The sequence below is a fragment of the Sphaeramia orbicularis genome, chromosome 5 (genome assembly GCF_902148855.1).
Source record: "Sphaeramia orbicularis chromosome 5, fSphaOr1.1, whole genome shotgun sequence".
NCBI lineage: Eukaryota > Metazoa > Chordata > Actinopteri > Kurtiformes > Apogonidae > Sphaeramia > Sphaeramia orbicularis.
In genome coordinates, this window is record NC_043961.1 from 59,104,399 (window position 1) to 59,127,898 (window position 23,500).

The 23,500-nt window shown below is 37.2% G+C and overlaps 1 pseudogene; it reads right to left on the reverse strand.

Moving 5' to 3' along the window:
- LOC115419774 (metabotropic glutamate receptor 7-like) overlaps positions 1-23,500 on the reverse strand; it is a 598,752-nt pseudogene that overhangs the window by 93,783 nt on the left and 481,469 nt on the right.

The following is a 23,500-nucleotide window of genomic DNA, read 5'->3' on the forward strand; positions in this document are numbered from 1 at the left end:
CAGTAGGGTTTAAGCCAATCCATCTCTTAATGCTGAGTGCCAGGCAGAGAGGCTTAGTTTTCGAATGACTCTGCCAAAGATCAGAGCCTGAAGCTCCCAGTGTCAGGCAGGACACTCTTACCTGGACCTCTGATAACAGACAAAATCCTTCCTGGGAAGCTGGAAACCATATAACCCTCTTAAACTTTCCCTCAAGCTAGTTTTAGAACTCTATTCCAAAACTTCAGTCGCTGCCAACTTATGTATTAGAAGCAGAATCTACTTAAATCAAAATGCACTTTAAATGTACCGTGTCATTTAGCGGTAATGCTGAAGTCTGCTGCTTTAAGTAGCTGACGTAGCTTACTGTACTATGGAACAAAATACCTGTTTGGGCTGTTCTGTTTCAAGCAAAATGTCATTCTGTAATTATTTCTGTATTTCTTTTCAATTGGAAGAATGACAAACCCCCGTCCTTTGGCCGATGGAAATATGAGTCAGTTTTTTCCTTAAAACTGAAAAGATATATACACATTGAATGGATCAATGGGGAAGTTTAATGCGGTATGGCATCCTTTTATTTCTGATGTAGAACAGGTGACACTGAATGCACCTTGACTCTGGATAATGTGCGCTGTGTAACATAAAAGGCTAACGTTATGAAAGGCTAATGTTATGAAAGCTAACTTTATGAAAGGCTATGTTAGAAAGCTAACTAAAACAGCTACGTTTTGAAAAGCTAATAATATGAAAGGCTAATGTTATGAAAGGCTAACAATATGAAAGGCTAACATTATGAAAGGCTAATGTTATGAAAGGCTAACATTATGAAATGCTAATGATATGAAAAGCTAATGTTATGAAAGGCTAACATTATGAAAGGTTAAGGTTATGAATAGCTAATATTATGAAAGACTAACGTTCTAAAAGGGTAACATTATGAAGGCTAATGTTTATGAAAGGCAAATATTATGAGCAGCTAATTTTGAAAAGCTAATATTATGAAAGGCTAATATTATGAAAGACTAATGTTATGAAAAGCTAATATTATGAAAGGGTAACACTATGAAACGCTAATGTTATGAAAGGCTAACATTATGAAAGGCTAACGTTATGAACAGCTAATGTTTTGAAAAGCTAATATTATGAAAGGCTAACGCTATGAAATAATGTTATGAAAGGCTAACATAATGAGCTAATATTATGAAAGGCTAAGATTATGAAATGCTAACGATATGAAAGGCTAATGTTATGAAAGGCTAATGTTATGAAAAGCTAACATTATGAAAGGCTAACATTATGAAAGGTTAACATTATGAATAGCTAACGTTTTGAATAGCTAATATTATGAAAGGCTAACGTTCTATAAGGGTAACAATATGAAAGGCTAATGTTATGAAAGGCTAATGTTATGAACAGTTAATATTTTGAAAAACTAATATTATGAAAGGCTAACTTTATGAAAGGTTAATATTATGAAAGGCTAACGTCATGGAAGGCTAACGTTATCCTATGTTAGCCTCATGTTGAATCCATTTCCATTCATACTATACTTATGTGTCCAGTAAAACCTACAACTGCTCCTGATCAAGTCATGATCATTTTACAACAGTGAGTAAATACTACTGATGGATTTTGGGTAAAATAAATAGAGTAGTCAGACATGTCACTGTTTCTAAAACAGGGCATTTTTTCTGGACTTCTTTAAAAAAAAGGCAAAATTGAGAGTATAGCCACTTCTCCAGGGACCACTACACCACTGGTCTTATGCCTCTGCTATATGTCTCAGTGTTGTTTTACTTTTTTTGTATGTTTGAAAGACTTAATAAAAATACTTTGATTAAAAAAATGCTGTATTTGTAGTTGGCTCTTTATAATTACTAACAGGGTCACATCTCATCCCCAGATTTGCACACAAAAAAAAAAAGGAACAAACTTATTAACACATGTGGTGCACTCCTTTTTCTTCGGCTTATAAATATAGAGCCTAATTTAATTTAGTTATGTCTTCCATGTAACTGCGATAAGATGTAAAGGTCACACAATAATGAAGGGGAACGCTTCAACTTTTTTTGTCAACTTTCTTCATCCTAACTTTCCTCACAGTGTGACAAAATTCAGTTCTGGCCTTAGGCGTACGGGGGGGAAATGAACTGATTGTGTCAGCTCCTGGGAGCTTTTATAACCTGTTCGAACCAAAAGAACCGAGACAACACGATGTCTGTGAGCAGCTTAACCACCTCTGCAGACGCACTTTAACACCTGGGGATTGCAGCTGTTGTCCTTTATTAATTGTGAGTGCTGTAATTGCTTCATCAGGCCCAAGTAGCTGATGAGAACAAACACAAGCCCGAGGTCACGACAAAAACAATAATACGTCACCCTATTGATGTTTTTTTTTCTCTCTTTTCCTGATAACATGTTGCTGCATAAAATTATGTCTCGATTCCTCATCTTTGCAAATCACAAAGATCATTATTTTTTTCTTTTTTTTTATATTTTTTCTAGCAATTTTATCACTTTTCTCTGATGAACAATAAAACATGCAATGATTTTCATATCAAAGCATTTGTCTCTTTGTAAAACATGGATGAGATTATTTTCAGCAGCAGCACATCAGGCTCTTGTCTGGAACCCTTTGCTGATAAAATGGAACACAGTGGTGATTGTCACCCTTGTGACTGATGTTGCAACGCTCTGATTTGTTGGAAACACGAAATGTGTGTTTTTTCTTCACTTAAAGTGCCATATGTAGGATTGTGGCTAAAACTGGTACTGCAATCACATTCCAAATACTGTAGAGCGTGGTATCCTCTGCTCCTCCCCCCAGACTAGGGGTTGACAGATCCAGCATAAGTGTCTACTACCAGTGTTTCCACTAATCCTGTCCACCACCCATAAATTTCATACAAAAAAATCATCACCAGACTTTTCTACATCAGTCTAATATACAGGGTGTCCCATAAGTCTCCATACATAGGAGACATAATACATTCCATACATATATGGTTCTAACATGTATTTCTTTATATTTCAGATAACCCAAAGAACATTTGAATAAAGAGCAATGAACTGACATCATCCTGATGGCCGGTTCAGCAAGCAGTCGTATTTGCAAGCACATTTAACAGAAAACATGGGACGAGTATCACACGCGACACTGTGGCAAAACTTATTGTCAAGTTCAAAAAACAGGAATGTTTTGGATCAATTTGTTCCGACAAAATGGCAGTCATATAGAGCATATTATAAAATAAAAATGGTTTATGTCAGAAACGTTTATTTTTCCTACAGGGTGGGAAGCAAAATTTACACTGAACATTTAGTTTGTTTTTTCTCAGCAGACTACGTCAATTGTTTTGAAACCAAACATATATTGGTGTCATAATCATACCTAACACTATTATCCATACCTTTTCAGAAACTTTTGCCCATATGAGTAATCAGGAAAGCAAACGTCAAAGAGTGTGTGATTTGCTGAATGCACTCGTCACACCAAAGGAGATTTCAAAATAGTTGGAGTGTCCATAAAGACTGTTTATATGGAAAGAAGAGAATGACTATGAGCAAAACTATTAGGAGAAAGTCTGGAAGATACTATTAAAGAAGAATGGGAGAAGTTGTCACCCCAATATTTGAGGAACACTTGCGCAAGTTTCAGGAAGCGTGTGAAGGCAGTTATTGAGAAGAAGGAGGACACAGAAAAAACATTTTCTATTATGGACATTTTCTTGTGGCAATAATTCTCATGACTTTCAATAAACTAACTGGTCATACACTGTCTTTCAATCCCTGCCTCAAAATATTGTAAATTTTGCTTCCCCACCCTGTATGTATGATGACTTATGGGACACCCTGTAGAATAGAACAGGACAAACGTCCTGAACACTCCAATTAAAGTTTACACAGATTCAGGAGATAGGGAAAAGGGAAATGAGCCTTAAGTTTACCTTTTACTTCTGTGAAGTACAAGCGCCACGGATCGCTACCGTACCCCCACCACCACCACCCCCTGGCCGAACCACGGATGCCGGACTACCGTATAAAGTTGTGAAACTCTTGTCCACAAATGTGGACAGTGGGTCCTAGGAGGTTAAGTTGGGGGTGAGGACTTATGTTAAGACAGACTGCAAAAATGTACACTCTGTATGATGCATCCTTGTTTATGCTGCTGAAATCCATAAATAAAATTATATGGATGCTTCATGAACTGGTCCTAAAATAATAATAATAATAATAATAAAATAATATAATAATAGAATAATCTAAGACCTGAACTTCAATCACATCTACTTCATTGTTTAAAAAGCATCTGAAAAGGACTTTAATTCATGAAAAAATGTAAGGCTGTGTATTACTTAATTTGTATTTGATGATTTGTAATGTGGATTACATTTTTATTGTTTTTACTTTAGTTTATTATTTCAGTTATATTGTATTTTTTAATTCTTTTTTTTTTTTGTGTGTATTGTTCTTTTCAGGGGAGATATTCACATAAGCCTTCTTTTTGGCTTCTAACCTCTCCTGCACAATTTTGTTACTTGTTTGAATGTTGTTGTTTTTTTCTATTGCTGTTTTTAGTTTGTGCAAATAAAATAAATAAAAATAAATAAATAAAAACAGGACATTTGGGCTAAAAATTCAAACCAGACGTAGACTAACGTTATGAAGCAAGTTGGAAGCACTTGGGTCTGTTTTAAAATAAATACTTAATGAGATAAAAGAGAAACTATTTTTCAGATAAAACACATTTTTATATTATTTACATTATATTTAATACAAAAATCTGCATGTAACACGGTCAAAAGGACACGAAAATTACACTCTACTATTTTTTTTTTTTTTATATCTCTTTATTCTCTCAAAGGTACATTTTGGGAATTGAAGTAATTATCCAAGGCAGAGTGTTTCACAAAAATGACCGCTATTGCAACATCATTTGTGATTTATATGCGTTTAAATGTTCAGGTTCTGCATGTAACACAAGTGGACACGATGGGTTACACACCAAACCTGGAATGAGACTGAGATTCATGATAAACCTGCATGTCATCCCAGTGTCTTTATTTATAGTCTATATAAGACCATTTACACACGTTTTCACATTTAACTGCACTGACACCTAGGTACATTTAATGTCCATATTTGGGTCCTATTTTTGGCCCCAATATTTTGTTAAAAAATTCATTAATTCCGGGATGGCCCAGAGCAAGAGTATAATTTTTTTGTATTTATCTGAGGTCATCATTAGGTCCATCCTGGGGGGAAATGTGTCTAAATTTCTCTCTTATTAATGGGTCTTAAAACCTGGAAAAGTGTCAGATACCAAAATGTACTCAGTTTCATAGAAGCGCCCATATAACAAAACAAACAAACAAAAAAACCCAAAAACCACATAGTTATCTCTCCTTTATATGATACTAATATAAAAATTATGGAGCATTCTGTAAAGATTTTGTATGCATGATCTGCATGAACTGGTGCAATTTTACGTCTATATTCACCATCAAACATCCAGGCATCAATGCACTGCCTCAGCGTCTACTTCCCATCCAACCACACATCCTCTCTAACACCTTTGTTCCCACTCACACAGGGCTCTTACCTTTTCTGCAGACTGAGCTGTGCCAAAGAAGATGGGTATAAAGGCCAGCCATACGATGCAGGTCGTGTACATGGTGAACCCGATCGGCTTGGCCTCGTTAAAATTTTCAGGGACTCCTCTGGTTTTTATCGCGGTAAACAGTACACGTGACCATCAATAAATACTGTATCCCAACGAACAGATAATCTGAAGATCTGTGATATCGCATTTCAGCACCCCTCGCGCTAGGTCCGGATTGAGGGTCCTCTGCTCATCGTAGTCTATGATTGAGTTGGGTGGATCAACTCCGAACCAGATTAAACACCCCCACAGCTGGACCGAGATGAGGCTGGAGGTGATGGCCAGCTGTGAGGTAGGGCTGATCAACCTGGGCGCTGTCACCGACTTCTTTCCTTGCCTCGAAGATGCGGATAAATGCGGTTGGTTTGGTCAGAAGGGCGGCGTAGCTGATACACATACCCAGACCCAAGAAAATCCTTCTGAACGAAACACACGCCAACATCTGGCTTCGCGATCATTAGGAATGTTATGATGTAACACGAAATATCCCAGTCAGGAGGACGTAACCTCAGCTCCCTGCCAGATGCTCTGACGATCGGGGTGTCGTTGTACTTTTATGAATGTAGCCATGACAAAAATGGTGGCGATGATCCCGAGCATGGCCAGGAAACTGGAATCACAGCCAAGGTGAGTGCCATTCCAGTTTTACGATGGGTATAGGCTGGCAAGCTGTGCGGTGGAATCGGGCCTCATGTCGTACGAGCAGAGCTTGCAGTTGAACTCGTCGGTCTTGTACTGGTAGCCGTCGCAGGGCTCGCAGTGCCAGCAGCATGGCATGCCTTTCACCACTTTTTTTCTCTCGTAGATTTTACAAGGAAGGCTGCACACGGAGGTGGGAATCTCCTGTTCTCCTCTAGGCACTGCATGTCCTCAATCTGAAGATTTAACAAAAAAGATAAATGGTTAGATTCAGTATCTTAACATTTAACCCTAGAGCGCACACAGCCACCGGTGGGTGACCACAAACCATCTACTGATCTAAACTGTTTCATACCTGCTGATCCATTTATCCTATTAATACATGTAAATAATTGGTGTAAAAATACAGTTAGTCATCTTTCATGGTCATCAGATATGACCCATTTGGACGTTCAGAGGCTCCGTAGTTACCATGGAAACACCGTCCTCTTCTACAACACTGATTCCCCAGTAAAACCCATGGAGTTGGATCCAATGGACAGTGGATGGACACACCTGTTTTTACGTTGAGTTAGTTTGTAATATCTTTGCTGAACAAGTGTTCAGAGAACACAAACTCCACTGAGCACCCCACATGGTGTGCATGTGTGGATCGACCTATTTCTGTTTAAATTCAACAGTTCCAGGTTGTTCCATACAACAGAAAAAGTTGAAGCTTGGTACCAGTCATGTGTCTGTCCAGTTAGATTCAATTACATTCAGAAAAATGTTTATAAATGGATTTTCAATGTTAAATGGAAATGTCCACAGAGTCCACATTCCACAGTGGATGTGGACAATTTTGTGCCAGATACAAGATATTGTTCTAAACTATAAGTGGATCAAATTGGATGTTAGATGTTGTGACCTTGCTGTGACCTTGAACTTTGGCCTACGTGGCCGAAAATGGAATGGGTTGGTCCCAGGGCCTAGGCCTATCTGTGGGGAAGATTTGGGAAAGATGGGTGGAAGAGTTTTCCCCTAAAGTTGCTAACAAACAAACAAACAAACACGCAAACAAACAAGAAAAGCACTTGGAGAGTGCAGACCTCCGCCAAGACAGATCCCCCTCGATCACCACCAGAATGAAATAATTTCTTCCTTGTGCCAGTATCAACATTTCCTGAAAATTTCATGAAAATCTGTCCATAACTTTTTGAGTTATCTTGCTAACAAACAAACAAACACGCACGCACACACACAAAGCAAAGCGATCACAATACCTCCTGGCGGGGGTATAAAAGTCACTTTTTTCTTCAGTTTTCTCTGTTTTTATAAAATAATCTTCCACTTTAATCTGATCTTTTATGAATATCTACATCAGGGTCTCAAACATGCATCCCAGGGGATGAATTTGCAAAGTTGAAAAATTACCACTGAAGATACTTAACAACCCAAGGGTGTGAAACTCATTTTAGTTCAGGTTCCACACACAGACCAATATGATTTAAAGTAAAATACTAGTATATAACCTACAAATAGTGACAACTCCATTTTTATCGGTTCTAGGTTCAACTGGACTAGTTTTGGTCTTACCAAGGGCCGGACTGGACCCCTTGGTGGGCCGGATTGGCTCCCGGGCCACATGTGTGACACTGTGATTCACATTATCAATGAATTAAATATAGGGACAATACATAACTTACACCAGTAAATGCAAAATACGAAGGATAAGATTATTTAAAAAAAACAAAACAAAACGTGATAGATCAGTTAAGAAAAGTAAAAATAGAGAAAAAAATCATTTGGGATCTGCCACAAAAGTAGCACTGGATCTTTGTGGGTTAATATACAATTCGTGCAGGTATTACGACAAGTTGACATCATATCACAAATTTGTAATATTAGATTGAGTTTTACTGAAATATGCTTTTTGTGGTTAAAAAAAAAAAGAGTGACATTGATCCTAAAATGTGGCAGATATATACTCAAACGTCACTTTTACAGCGCTAAGAAATGACATTGAAACATGGTGACTCTGAGGTTATTGTCCCTCAGTCACAGATTTATAGTCTAGATTTTATCTTCTACTGCATAGTCCTGACGTTAAACAAGGCATTTGGCTGTGCCTCGTTACTAGAGCAAAGGTCTCATTGATTTGACAGGCTGACTGCTACTAATGAGTAATGAACACTCTATTAGTGGAACATCAATTGTATAAATTCTGCCTGGATCACAGTGATGCATGAAATGGATATCTTTTCTGCTTCTTTTCACCTTTCACTCTCTAAATATGTCAATTAGTATATAATAAATCAGACTAAATGTTTGGTCACACCATGCTTAAAGTTTTTGGGTGCGCACAGATGACAATAAGTCATGTACTATTAGTAGGGATGGGAATCGAGAACCGGTTCTTTTGAGAACCGGCTCCAGTAGCTCAGTTCCTTGAAATCGTTTGCCTGATTAACGATTCTAACTTATAGATTCCGCCTTCGGTGCACATGCATGATGACGTCACTCGTACGCTGCATGGTTTTGTACTGCAGTGTTTTTGTTTTCTTGATTTGCATTGTTTCTTTATCTCCAGAGCATTTGATGATATGCATTTGTTTTTGTTTCTTGCAGTGCATTTTTTTCATTTGCACCATGTTCCTCTTTTTGTACTTGGTTTAGATCAGGGCTCTCAAACTCATGTTCTGTCAGGTTCCAACATTCAGACCGATTTGATCTCTAGTGGGCCGGACCAGTAGAATAATAACAAATGACCTATAAATAATGACAACTGCAAATTTTTGTCTGTGTTTTAGTGCAAAAACCCAATTAAATTATGAAAATAGTTACTTTTATAAACTATTCAAACAAAAAAGATGTGAATAACCTGAAAAACTGAAATTTCTTTAGAAAAATAAGTGCAATTTTAACAATATTCTGCCTCAACTTTATCATTTCTACATGTGCATTATGGATCGGATCTACAAAGACACTAAACACTGAGGAACAGGCAGAAAAGAGTTCAATTGTGCTTAATTTTCTTTAGACATTTCAGGTTGTTAATATTTGTTCAGGTTATTCACATTTTATTGTTACAGGATAGTTTGTAAATGTAAATATTTTCATAATTTAATATTTTTTTTTACACTAAAACAAAGACAAAAATTTGAAGTTGTCATTATTTATACGCATAATGTAATATTTTTTAATGTAATAATGTTTTTTTCACATCAAACCGAGAAGAAAAAATGGAGTCATTCTTTCTTGTCGGTTCTTCTGCGGTTATTATTTTACTGTGGATCATATTGGTCTGTATGTGGAACCTGAACTAAAATGAGTTCCACAGCCTTGACTGTGGAATTTTTGCACTTTGAAAATTCATCCCATGGGCCGGATTGGAACCTTTGGCGGGACGCATTTGGCCCTCGGGTCGCAGGTTTGAGACCCCTGGTTTAGACTGTGTTTGACTTTGTGAATTTGCATCGTTTCTGTACTTCTGTACGTTTCTGCCGTTGAAATGTGTTTGGCCCTTGTCGGCCACTGTGGTTTTGGTTTAGAACGCAGCCAATATGGCGTCGAGGCAGAAACGCTCCAAAGTATGGCTATAATATAATGATATAAAATGTAAAGATGACACCAGGTCCAGTGGAACACTGTCAGAGCTTCCATTTGTTCAAACGGGGGAAATCCCTCCAATATGTTCAAACATTTGTCCACAGCATGACATTCATTTACAGGAATGTCACATGTTTGATACGCTGCTTAGCGACTCTTGTGAATCTAGCGGCAGAGCGAACACCAGGGCGTTATCCAGTCCCGGCCCAGTTCTAGGGGGGAGACAAACGTCCTGCCCCATGAAAAGTTTCCAAAGGTAGGGAACAGGAAAATGAGGTGCACAACAGTGGGAGACATAGAAGAATTAGTAAAGCATCTTAAGTTTCACTTTCATTTTGTACCGGGGCAGCCGTCATCTGTTATTATTATTTGTGCATACTGTATATTAGAGCTGCACAGTGTATCATTTGAGCATCGTCATCAGAATGTAAGCATGCGTAATAGTCACATCGCAGGTCCTGTAATGTAGGAGGCAAATGAACTCAGTATGTTCTCATCTAATTTCCACCTGGGTACCTGACACACACTGCACACAGCGATCCACCAATCACAATCGTTCTTAATCAGTTTGCCGAAGCAGACCACGCCCCCTGCGCATGGAGTGACTCACTGGTAACAACATTGAAAAACGAGCAACGAACAAGAGAAAATCACCAAAAACAACGACTTGGTGCCAAAAAGAAAAGCAACGTCAGTTTTCTGGAATTATTTCAGCTACAAGAAGGATGATATTGTAAGATTATTTATTTATTTATTTATTTAATTTTTTTACATTTTTTATAACTCCAGAGGAAGAATCTTTAATAGCCGTACACCGCTCTCACTACATTCGAAACTAGAAGCACTCGGAGAGCGCAGACCTCCGCCAAGGCTGTTCAGTGGCCCCCCCCGTGGGCCCCCCCACGCCAAGGAGGTTATGTTTTTGCCAGGGTTTGTTTGTTTGTTTGTCTGTGTGTCTGTCTGTTTGTTTGTCTGTCCGTTAGTGTGCAACATAACTCAAAAAGTTATGGACAGATTTGGATGAAATTTTGTGGTCTGCGCCCCCCCGTGGGCCCCCCCACCCCCGATCACCACCAAAATTTAATCATTTCTTCCTTATCCCATTTCCAACAAACCCTGAAAATTTCATCCAAATCTGTCCATAACTTTTTGAGTTATGTTGCACACTAACAGACAGACAAACAGACAGACAGACAGACAAACAAACAAACCCTGGCAAAAACATAACCTCCTTGGCGGGGGTAATCACCCCGTCACATGACCTTCTCTCCCACAGTATCCTTCTGCCAATCCATTACAATAGTCCCAATAACAGAAACAACATCAACCCAGTCAAGTTACACAAATAAAATTAACAAAGCAAAAATAAATCATCTTCCAGTACTGAAACACCTGTTCTGTGTCGACAGTGCCTTACACCTGTTGCCACAACAAGAGGAAACACGACTAATTTCTCGGACCATTTACGTGGGCACCTCACAGCTATTATATCCTCTTGAATAGTTTTTCATATTGCGATATATATCACAGGGTTAAAAAAAAATCACAATGTCAGTTTTTTCCAATATCATGCAGCCTTACTGTATATATAGAGATGGAAAAATAAAAGACAGTTAAGACAAACACACCTGGTTGTACTCTTATTCCCTCACCCAATGAGAATCAATAAGAAAATCAATTAGGAATGAAATCGATAAGCAAAATCAATAACGGACTCGGAATCGTTAAATTCTTATCGCTTCCCATCCCTAACTATTAGTGCATTTTATTTTCATTTGACCTAGGATATGTTGCATAATTTGAAGGTCTCCTAAATATCTAACCTTTAATATGTTATTATGCAACATGGAAAAGCAACCGAACTGAAACACACTCTAAATCAGTTTCCCATTTTGACATTATGGGAATACTTTTAGTAACTTGACGGAGGCCTAAAACTTTTGATTGCATATGAATATTGGTTTTGATTATTTTGACAGATAGCTAGTAGATACCGTATGAATGTTGTGAAATGACTTGGACAGATTTTGTGCGATACTGTGACCCAAACTGATCCATTACATGGTGCTAAAGACATCCTCTAACAGATTGGCTACAAAGAGCAATCTGAATCACTCTGTGTTTCTAGGAGCCGGGGGGTTATGCTTTATAAAATGGAAAAAAAAAAAAAAAAAAAATTGATATTGGATGTTATCACCGCACACCATCATCCAGACTCTCCCCAGGCACTCTGTGAGCCACCAAGAAAGCCAAGATGATAACCTGGGATAGCTGGGGATAAGAAGCTGCATCGAGCTAACAGCCTTAGTCAGCCAAACACTTGCACGGTGAGATTCGAGAGGTACAACAAAAAGGCAAACTCCAAACAACCCTCTAATCTTCCTCCCTCCAAACGGCAGCGGGCCAACGCCGAAAACACAAACTAAAAGAATTTCTTGCCTCCTATGCATATTCTGCATATTTCACACTCTTTGCCACCTCTTTCTCTTCATTTTTAATACGCTTTTCTGATCATATTCATCAGTCTCTGCACACACATCCGTCACTCCCACATTTTGTCCAGATGGAATACTCTGGCAAAGCTTTATTGTAAGCCGCATGCGATACGTGGACCATCAAAATTACATGACTGGCTGACACAAATCCCCACCGCTCCTCCTCAGTAATAGCTCATAGGCAAGGTGAATACGGTACTCCATTTAGCATATGAAATGTATTAAAATCGGACTTGTCGTGTAAGAAACAAGCCTTACTGTAACAGAATTGATGAGCGGGCAGGAAGTTGTGGCTGCTTATAAAATGACTCATGGCTGAACAAATCCAACCGGATTTTCAGACTGGAGATTCAAATAAGATTCAAAATGCCAGGAGCAACGCTGGGTCAATCATTTAAATGGAAACACCATCTGTCTTCTAGCCTTCATCGCGGTCAGGAGAGCTGCCAGCCGCTGTAGCGTGTTCAATAATTCACTCAGGTCTTTGAAGGGTGTCACAGCCGGTAGACAGATCTGGACAAGAGGTCTGTCTGCTCTTAAATATCTATGTGTGCATACAAAAAGTCTATATGTTCCTTTGTCTCAGCGGCTAAAGATCAGCCTTTGCAAGTGATTAAGTCTTAGGTTCCTGATCTCCTATACTGCCATGGTCGTTGTCAGTGCCTAACGTGCATCTTACAGGTAAAACAAGTGTTCAGAGAACGCAAACCTCCGCCAAGCACCCCGAACAGTGTGCATGTGTGGATCGACTATTTCTTTTTAAATTCAACAGTTTCCAGGTTGTTCCATACAGCAGAAAAAGTTGAAGCTTGGTCCCAGTCATGTGTATGTCAAATTAGATGCAATTCACATCAATATTTGTTGAGTTCTAATTTTAAATGTGTGGTAAATGGGATTTTCAATGTTAAATGTAAATGTCCACAGAGTCCACATTCCACAGTGGATGTGAACAATTATGTGCCAGATACAAGATATTGTTCTAAGCTACAGGTGGATCAAATTGGAGGCTAATCGGAGTCGTTTTGAATTTTTTAGGAATTTTCAAAAATTGCTCAATGATGAGAGATAGTAAAATTGTAGATTTTGTGACCTTGAACTTTGGCCTACTTGGCCCAAAATTGAATGGGTTGGTCCCAGGGCCTAGGCCTATCTGTGGGTCATAGTTTGGTACAGATGGTTGGAATAGTTTTCCTGTAAAGTTGCTAACAAACAAACAAACACACACAAAGCAAAGTGATCACAATACCTCCTGGCGGAGGTAAAAATGGGCTGAATGATGATTAAAGTTCAGAAAAGTATAGAAGATTAGAGATCTGTTCAGCTTTAAACTCAGTAGAGTCCTGAGTCAGGACAAGCACAAATCAATTTTTATTGGTTACATGTAACTCACTCTTGACACGTAATTACCAAACAGATGTTAAACAGCCTAATTGCTAGTTAAAGGAGTGATATTTTGTTTTTTTAAATGGAATTCTTCATTTTCCAGCATTTCCCTGTGGTCTCCATAAACTGTAAATGCTCTGCTTGGATCTGAATTCTTCATTCATTCAACTCCACAGATCCATCTTCAACCCTATTTCTGAGTAATGACACCAGAAAGGTGGTTTGGAGCGCTGGCCCTTTACATGCACATGACCCCGCCCCCTCCAGGTTATTGGCTGTGCTGCTCTGTCCCGTTCAACCAACAACTGAACATTTTAGGTAATGGGCTCCAAGTTTGGACATATTTTCAGTTTTTACTACAACCACTGCTGCTGATAAACAATTATGTCATACTTGGAGAAATGTTGGTCTGAAGTCTGGACCTGATATGTGCAAATGTTGTGATGCAACTAGTTATCAACATAACAAATTAAGCAGGAATTAAAACAGGTTGTAGAAATCCACTTGATTTTGGCCAGAATGAATATAAAGATAGCTTTGCAGCACCTGGAGGGTTCAAATTTAAACTGTATGAACTATTAGGGTCCAAATCAAGGTTCTAATAGTTTTGGATTTTTCATTATAGTTTAGTTTTATTTAGTTTTGACTTTTTTTTTCTCTAATTCAGTTAGTTTTAATTAGTTGTCAGAGCAGTTTGTTAGTTTTTATTAGTTTTTTTTTCCAAATGCTTAGTTTTAGTTTACTTTTAGTTTAGTTTTTGTTTTGTCGTGTCTTTTCTCTTCTTCTCCATCATATTCAAATAAATCCCAGACAGGACTCTGCTGCTTTCTCCCAACTTTAGTCTCCATGTTTCCAGGTAGAGTGGGGACGAGGAACCAACTCTAAACGACAAGCGACGAGAAGTGACGAACCGTGGAGTGCCGTATGGCGCTGCTAGCTAAAATTGCTCAAGCAAAATAAATCGCTTTCGTATCAATCCGACATTGACAAAGATGAAAACTAAGGGAATTTTATCCATAATTTTTTATATGTTTTAGTTAGTTTTGTAAACACACAATACAGTTTCAGTTGTTTTCGTTGTTTCTTTTAATTAAAATTTTTATTTCAGTTAACGAAAATGTTTTTTCAATTCTAGTTTTCATCCTTTCGTTAGTTTTCGTTAATGATATCAACCTTGGTCCAAATACACAAATAAATGAACTAAAGACTAATAAAAAAGGGTTTAGCTGAATATGAGCCCTTTAAGAGAAACTAGTGTTGGATATACAGATTTAATAGTGTTGTACTGCTGTTCAAATGACCTAATTCAGTCTCAGACAGAGGAAAGAAAGGACAGAGAATAGAGGAGTGAATGACTATCAGAAAAAAAAAAAAAAGTACAAGTTACAAAACAAAAACCAGGTCGGAAAGATAAAAAAAGAGCATATTATATATTTGTTCAAATGGTGTAAAAAGAGCAGATTCTCCGTGAACACACCCTCCTTGTATCTCTGTCAGTGTGTCTTTTTTGTTTCTGCCTCTCCCTCTGTTCCTCTGTCGTTCTTATCAGTACCAGGCAGACCTTTGCTCTTCTGCCTTCCTCTGCTCCGCTGTCAGACTCCACCGTCGATAAACTGTCTGCCCACCTTGATGTCATTGTAGGGCGGTGGATCAGGTGAGCACTTAAAACGGCCTGACATTAGGGTCAGTCTGAATAAATATCCTGTAAACTATCCAAACAAAACCACCTGTGAGGACAAAGAAAAGGAAATAGTCTCTGCCTCTGCAGATATTGGAGGTGGGATGGCGTCTCTTTTCGGCTTCTCTTTCACATTTATCCTGTCTCACATTTTACCGCTTCATCTTCTTTTTTTTTTTTTCCCGCCTCCCTCTTTTCATGTGATGTTTTTTCCTGCTGCATTTGCTGATGTAGAGACTTCTAACATTTAAATATGAATCATCAGTAACAAAAACCCTCCCATAGTGGTCCCTGGGATAAAAACCAATCACCCTGTTCTTGTGCTGTTTTTGTTTTTTTTTTGCCTGTGCTTTTCTACACTGTAAACAAAACAAAAAAAAAAACAAACAAAAAAAAAAGGTAAAAAACAGTATTATTCCGGCAGCAGGGGTGCTGAAAAAATACTGTAAAATAACAGAAAATAACCATCTCATAAAAATACGGTAATTTTCCATAATCAAAATACAGTTTTTTGCCCTAACTTTATATGACATTTTGCTTTTTTTTTTTTTTTTTTTTTTTTTTTTTTTTTTTTTTTTTTTTTTTACTTTTTAATGTTTAATAAAGAATATTTTCATGTATTAAACAATCAAATTACCTATATATATATATATATATATATATATATATATATATATATATATATATATATATATATGTATACACATAATTTTCAGTGAGACTAAATTGTACAATCCACTGATAAAAACTGTATTTGGACAGTTTATCAGTGCTTATACATGTTATACATTTACAAAAATACATTCATTCAAAATTTTTGTTGTGAAACCTCCTGTAATTACACAAGATATTTGTCAATTAACAAACAAGTCTGGTTAAACTGACAGAACAAATACTTCTTTAATGGCTAATTGTCAGTAATTTTATCTTGTTTTATTATCATTATTTTTTACAGTAATAAACTTCAAATTAACAATTTAATCTCATAAATAGAAAAGAAATATTTGTGAAATTACGATACATTTGCAAATGTATTTTAACTGTATTTTTCTGTGAAAAAAGAAAAAAATTTCTTTTAAAAAATTGAAATATGGTTATTCACAGTTACAGTTTTTTCATGTTGTTTTGCATTTGACATGTAAAATCATAGTCTGTTTTTGTCATTTCATTGATATTTTCCTGTATCTTAAAAATACAGGAAAAATCTGTAAAATAAACAGTGAAAATTCTGTTAAATTACAGATTTTTTTTACAGTGTATCCACGCTTTGTTAATGGGGAGCAGCTAATCCACACACTCATCAGCTCTCCCCTCCTCCATTCTATTCTAAACACTTCCACTGCAGCTGCCAGATTGTGCCATTTACTATCCAAGCTTTAGGGGGCTCCAGTCTGTGAACTTGTCTTAAATACTCCCAGGAAACGGTGATGGGATCTACACACAGTTGCCATGGATACAATACTAAATCCATCTCGTTTTTTTGGCCTTGAGTTTTTATGGCCCCACACCCCACCGCCTTTCCTTCTGTCTTCTTAGTTTCTGTTTTCGATCCCGGTGCTGTAGGTTCATTACTCCACCCTTGTGACCGATGGAAATGGCTTTTAAAATATAGCTTTTGCCTTTTCTGGTTTCTGGTCCACGTGCATCCTTTATGTTCTTTTCTACCTTCCTTTAGTCCAGATACACTGTAAGACAATATAAACTACCCTGCACCTTATCACATAGAACATACTTTCTGCCTGTCCTACACTGTAAAAAAATCTGTAATTTAACAGAATTTTCACTGTTTGTTTTTCAGATTTTTCCTGTATTTTTAAGATACAGGAAAATATCAATGAAATGACAAAAACAGACTGTGATTTTACACGTCAAATGTAAAATTACACAAAAAAACTATAACTGTGAATAACCATAAAATTTCAATTTTTTAAAAGAATTTTTTTATTTTTTCACAGAAAAATACAATTAAAGTACATTTGCAAATGTACATAATTTCACAAATATTTCATTTCTATTTATGAGATTAAACTGTTAATTTAAAGTTTAACACTGTGAAAAAACAAGAAAATAAAACGAGATAAAATTACTGACAATTAACCGTAAAAGAAGTATTTGTTCTGTCAGTTTAACCAGACTTGTTTGTTAATTGACAAATATCTTGTGTAATTACAGGAGGTTTCACAACAAAAATGTTGAATAAATGTATTTTTGTGAATGTATAACATGTATAAGCACTGATAAACTGTCCAAATACAGTTTTTATCAGTGGATTGGACAACTGAGTCTCACTGAAAATTATATATATATATATATATATATATATATATATATATATATATGTATTTATAGGTAATTTGATTATTTTAATACATGTACATTTCTTTGAAAAAATTTAAATTTTATGGTTATTCACAGTTATAGTTTTTTCGTGTTATTTTACATTTGATTTGTAAAATCACAGTCTGTTTCTGTCATTTCATTGATATTTTACTGTATCTTGAAAATACAGGAAAAATCTGTAAAATAACCAGTGACAATTCTGTTAAATGACAGATTTTTTTTACAGTGTAATATCTGTAAAACAGAATTTAATTTTTAACACAGGTAATTTTGTGATATCACATTAGATCCTGTTGTGATCAAATAAAAATGTGTTCAGTATTTGTGCAGATTTCTGGTGTAACTCAATTCTTCCATGAAATAATCATTTTAGAAAAAGAAACAAACAAAAAATTGCTATTTTAACAGTATCATGATATATCGTGATATATTGTATCGTGATCCCAGTATCATGATTTGTATCATATCACCAGATTCTTGCCAATGCACAGCCCTAGTTTTAGATAATTTTCTGTTATTTTTTACCTGATTTTCTTGTCTTACTTAAAATCATTTCGGCCTACAATTCAGCTGTTGGAAATCACTCACATCATCAAACCTAAACAGCATTGTTTTATTTTTTATTATGCAAAATGTTAATATGCAAATGGAGTCTCCTCACAGTCCCATACTGTATCCCTCAATACGTAACGGCTCCTGTCGCTTGTGACTAAATGCCTCTGTTAATTATAAAGTCGTCAAAACTCAAGCAGCTCTCCACTGACTCAACTGAAAGCTGGCCACCATGCAGAAACACATGCAAACACACACACACACACACACACACACACACACACACACACACACACACACACACACACATACACACACACACAAGCACAGCTTCCTTCCGATTAATGTATGCCACAGTCATTAACTTGGTGACTGCGAATCATGATTAAATTGATTAATTGAATGGAAAAGGAAGCAGCTCTCTCTGATTCCTGGGAGGCTGCGTGGAGCTGAATGTACACAGTTAGCAGATTAGAGGCAGACCGGTGTGACAGGTACAAAATGAAAAATATGAAGATGACAGACTAATCAGACAAGTATCACAGCCCAAACAGGACTGTGGAGAACGTGTCATCACCAACACATTTTAAAAGGATAACTAAGGTATTCAATAAATACAAAATGTTGGGATAAAGTAAACCAATTATAAGTATGAATTTAAGATTTTGCTTTAGATTGTATTGTTTGTTTATCTATATTATCGTTTAAAACTGTGCCATCTTGCTGTCTTGTTTTGTTTCTGCAACTTTCCTTCTTGTAAACAGGGTCGGCATAAATAAGCTGTTGCTTCTGCCTACGCCTTTTCACCCATGTTTAACATAGAAATCCAAACTGTATGTATGTAAATATCCATCCATCCATTCTCTTCCGCTTATCCGGGGCCGGGTCGCGGGGGTAACAGTCTAAGCAGGGATGCCCAGACTTCCCTCTCCCCAGACTCCTCCTCCAGCTCTTCCGGGGGGACCCCGAGGCGTTCCCAGTCCAGCCGAGAGACATAGTCTCTCCAACGTGTCCTGGGTCTTCCCCGAGGTCTCCTCCCGGTGGGACATGCCCGGAACACCTCCCCAGGGAGGCGTCCAGGAGGATCTGAAACAGATGCCTGAGCCACCTCAGCTGGCCCCTCTCGACGCGGAGGAGCAGCGGCTCTACTCCGAGCTCCTCCCTGGTGACTGAGCTCCTCCCCCTATCCCTAAGGGTGCGCCCAGCCACCCTGCGGAGGAAACTCATTTCGACCGCTTGTATCCAGGATCTTGTCCTTTCGGTCATGACCCAAAGCTCATGACCATAGGTGAGGGTAGGAACGTAGAATGACCGGTAAATCGAGAGCTTCGCCTCTCGGCTCAGCTCCTTCTGAGCCACGACAGACCAGTACAGCAACTGCATCACTGCAGACGCTGCACCGATCCGTCTGTCAATCTCACGCTCCATCCTTCCCTCACTCGTGAACAAGACCCCAAGATACTTAAACTCCTCCACTTGGGGCAAAGACTCCCCACCGACCCGGAGAGGGCAAACCACCTTTTTCCGGTCGAGAACCATGGCCTCAGATTTGGAGGTGCTGATCCTCATCCCGCTCGCTTCACACTCGGTAAATATCATGTTTTGTTAAATGGACGAATAAGTTACTTAAACTAAACACATTGTAACACAGTACAAATACGTCACAAAACCAATTTTCACCCAAGAGTACAGTGCCCCTGTTTCCAAATATTGTTCTCTAGTGTATGTTTGTATAGTGCGATAACTGTTTATTGCAGTGTTTTTCAACCTTGGGGTCGGGACCCCGACATAATTGATTAAAAAAACCCAAAACTTACTAATAAAAAAAAATATATGGTGAGTTGACAGAGACAATCCCAGTCCATAAAAGACAAACTGTGAGTGTGAAACTGAAACACTGTGGTTCTGTTTATCTGTCAAATGTTCATTGTGGCCAGTTTCAGATGCTGCAGCTCTTTCATAATTCATAGTTTCACTTCTTGTTTGTTCAGTATTAATTGTCCTCCTTGTAAATCACAGCTGGACTGACTGGACAGATCCTGACCAAGGAAAATAAAATTCTCCCTTTGTGCAGTAATCTACACCTGGATTTACTGCCTCTGTCTATAATAATAATATACATTATATAGACTAAATGTCCTCTAAAATTAGCCTGTATTTGCAACATAGAATAGCAAACTATTACATGATCAAATTAATTTAAAAAAAAAATAAAATAAAAATAGGCTCAGTTTTGAATGTCCGGGGTCACCAGAAATTTGTGATGATAAAATGGGGTCAGGAGACAAAAAAGGTTGAAAACTGCTGGTTTAAACCACTGGTCAAATAAACTCATGGTAATTTGGATTGATTTTCCAGGGGATTCTCGGCTATCTGTGGATATTTTCCTGCTTTTAAATAGACTTACTTACTTACTTTCTGTGGTCCAGTTTAACAGAGCAAGGAGAGCTAATGTTTCATCACCTGTCTCCTGGTAGAGTTGTTTGAGAAATGGAGCTATTTTTACAGCTGGATGCACAAATGGTTTTAAACTTTTTTTTCTTTTTTTACAGAGTTTAAAATAAGAAATAGCAAATGGCACACTTTTCTTGTACAACGCTAAAGAATTTCTAAACAGAGGCAAATATTAAATCTGCATTAAAGCTAAAGGGTAGGACAAACTTCGAAGATATACAACAGATTTACAATCTTGATAATAAAGATTTCTTTAGCTTTTTACAAATCCGTCATTATTTAGACAAAACAAACAAAGAAGATTCAGACAGTCCTCTCTCTGGAATCATCCAAATTTTCCTAAAATCATACCAATCAAGTCCAAATAACAAAATAATCTCAAAACCTTATAATGAATTACAGAACATTAGGGGGGAGAACACAGTGTTTATCAAAGAAAAGTGGGAAAAGGAGGGTAATAGTTTGCTGCATATTGATGACTGGGTTCAAATCCAAGAGATTTCATGGAAAAGTACTTTCTCACTGAACTGGAAATGTGTGGTTCGCTTTTTCAGAACACCAGCGCAGAGAGGTTCAAATGTGGACACATCTTGTTGGAGGTTATGTGGAATGAACAAGGCTCATCACCATCATGTATTTCAGAGCTGTCCTAAATTGTCTCTTTATTGGGAGAAAATAAAACCAAGAACAAATAAAGTGATCAGGATAAGGTTTCCTCTAAATTTTGAAACTACATTCTTAGGCAAACAACCAGACTGTATAAAAGGATTTTGGAAAATAAATATCTGTTGAATATTTTGTTGGTTGCTAGCAAGGAAGTAATCACTAGAAAATGGATGACTGACAAACTACCCACATTAGAAGACTGGATAGAACTTGTTAAAGAAATTTCCCAGATGGAGAAACTCACATTTGCATTGAGACTAGAACACGACAAATTTAAGGAATGCTGGAAACCATGGATGGACTTTCTGAACACTGAAAAGGAACAAATGTGACACCCACTGTTGTTTAGCTACTGTATTACCGTTGTTTGTATTATTATTGTTATTATGTTTTTATTAGGGATGCACCGATATCACTTTTTTCCAGACCGAGTACGAGTACTACATTGAGAACTTGCCAATACCGAGTATCGATACTAGTCCTTAAAAATCCCATTCCAGTTCTCAGTTCCTTTTGTAAATGTGCTTTATTGTCATTAGTCTGACTGGAACAAAGTGCCGTTACTTTTATCACCGTCACTTATCAGGTTAAATCTCCACACACCCCACACATTATTCCTCCTCCTCGTACTGCTGCACTGAACTGGGAGTGTCACATGGCCGTAAGTGGTATCGGTGCATTTATATCGGATATCTTTTACGAGTATGAATACGAGTACACTCACTGAGTATCGGAGCCGATGCCCGATACTGGTATCGGTATCGGTGCATCCCTAGTTTTTATTAATGTTTTGTCATTTAAAAAGAAAAGGGGAAAAAGAAATCAAGAAGTGAAAACACTGGAGATATACACAGAAAAACAACTGCACAGATAGATTATTTTGTTCTTTTCTGAAAAGAAATATAGAAAAACAACAATGTAAAATGTTATATGTGCATGTGAATGTAAAACCTGTAAATTCTCCATTACAAAATCAAATAAAAACTTGAAATAAAAAAAAAAAAAAAAGCTAAAGGGTGAGTATTTTGTCTCCAGTTAAACCTGAGTTGTTTGAGAAACGGAGTTATTGTTACAGCTGGATGCACAAATGGTTTTAAACTTTCTTTTCTTTCTTTTTTTTCTTTTTTTTTTTTTTTAACACAGCTTAAAATAAGAGATAGCAAATGACACTTTTCTTGTACAACGCTAAAAAAATTCTAAACAGAGGCAAGGATTAAATCTGCGTTAACCCTATAACACCAAACGTATCATATTTGATACATGAGTGTTGAAGCCCTCTACATGATCAGTGTTGATTTTTTTTTTTTTTTTTGAAAAACCTGATGTGTACAAATAGATACATGCAATACACAGATAATCCACCAGGGGGAGGAGTTCATTCACCAGAGGCCTTTCCAGTGACACTACAAGACTGTCATTAATGAGGAAGGAGGAAGAACTGGGACCATTTAGAAAAGGAATTACCAATTTGTTAGACATGTTTGTGTTATATTATGTTTTTGTTTGTTCAAAAATACTAATATTTGAGCACTGAGACCTGATGTATCAAATATGATACAAAACTGAAACTCATACATGGAAACTGATATTTGAAAAGATCTGTTTTTGGTTGTTCAGAAGGATCAATAAAAGCTGCATTTTCAAAGAACTGGAATTTTCTGTCAATGATTTAATGGTTCAGGTTTTACAGGATTAAAGCTAAAGGGTAAGTATCTTGTCTCCGGTCAAACCTTGTCGTAACCCTAAGGGAAACTACGCCACCAACTATACTTTACGACAGCTTTTTGATATCAGCTCTATTAATAATCTTAAATAATGCAGACTTCGGTAACCCGCTATGATCCAAGATTGTTTAAAAAGGAAATCATGAAAACATTGTGTACATTTACTTGGAGGAAGGGTAGTGTTTTCCCTTCATAGGTGAGAAATTGACTTGCTTTGTTCTTTCATTGGGGTCATGAATAAATCTGAATAAACACACTTGTAACCCTTCTTCAAAGAAAAGTTACAGTTGGGGGAGAAAACAAGAAAATTTGAATAATTATATTCCTTTCAGCTCCA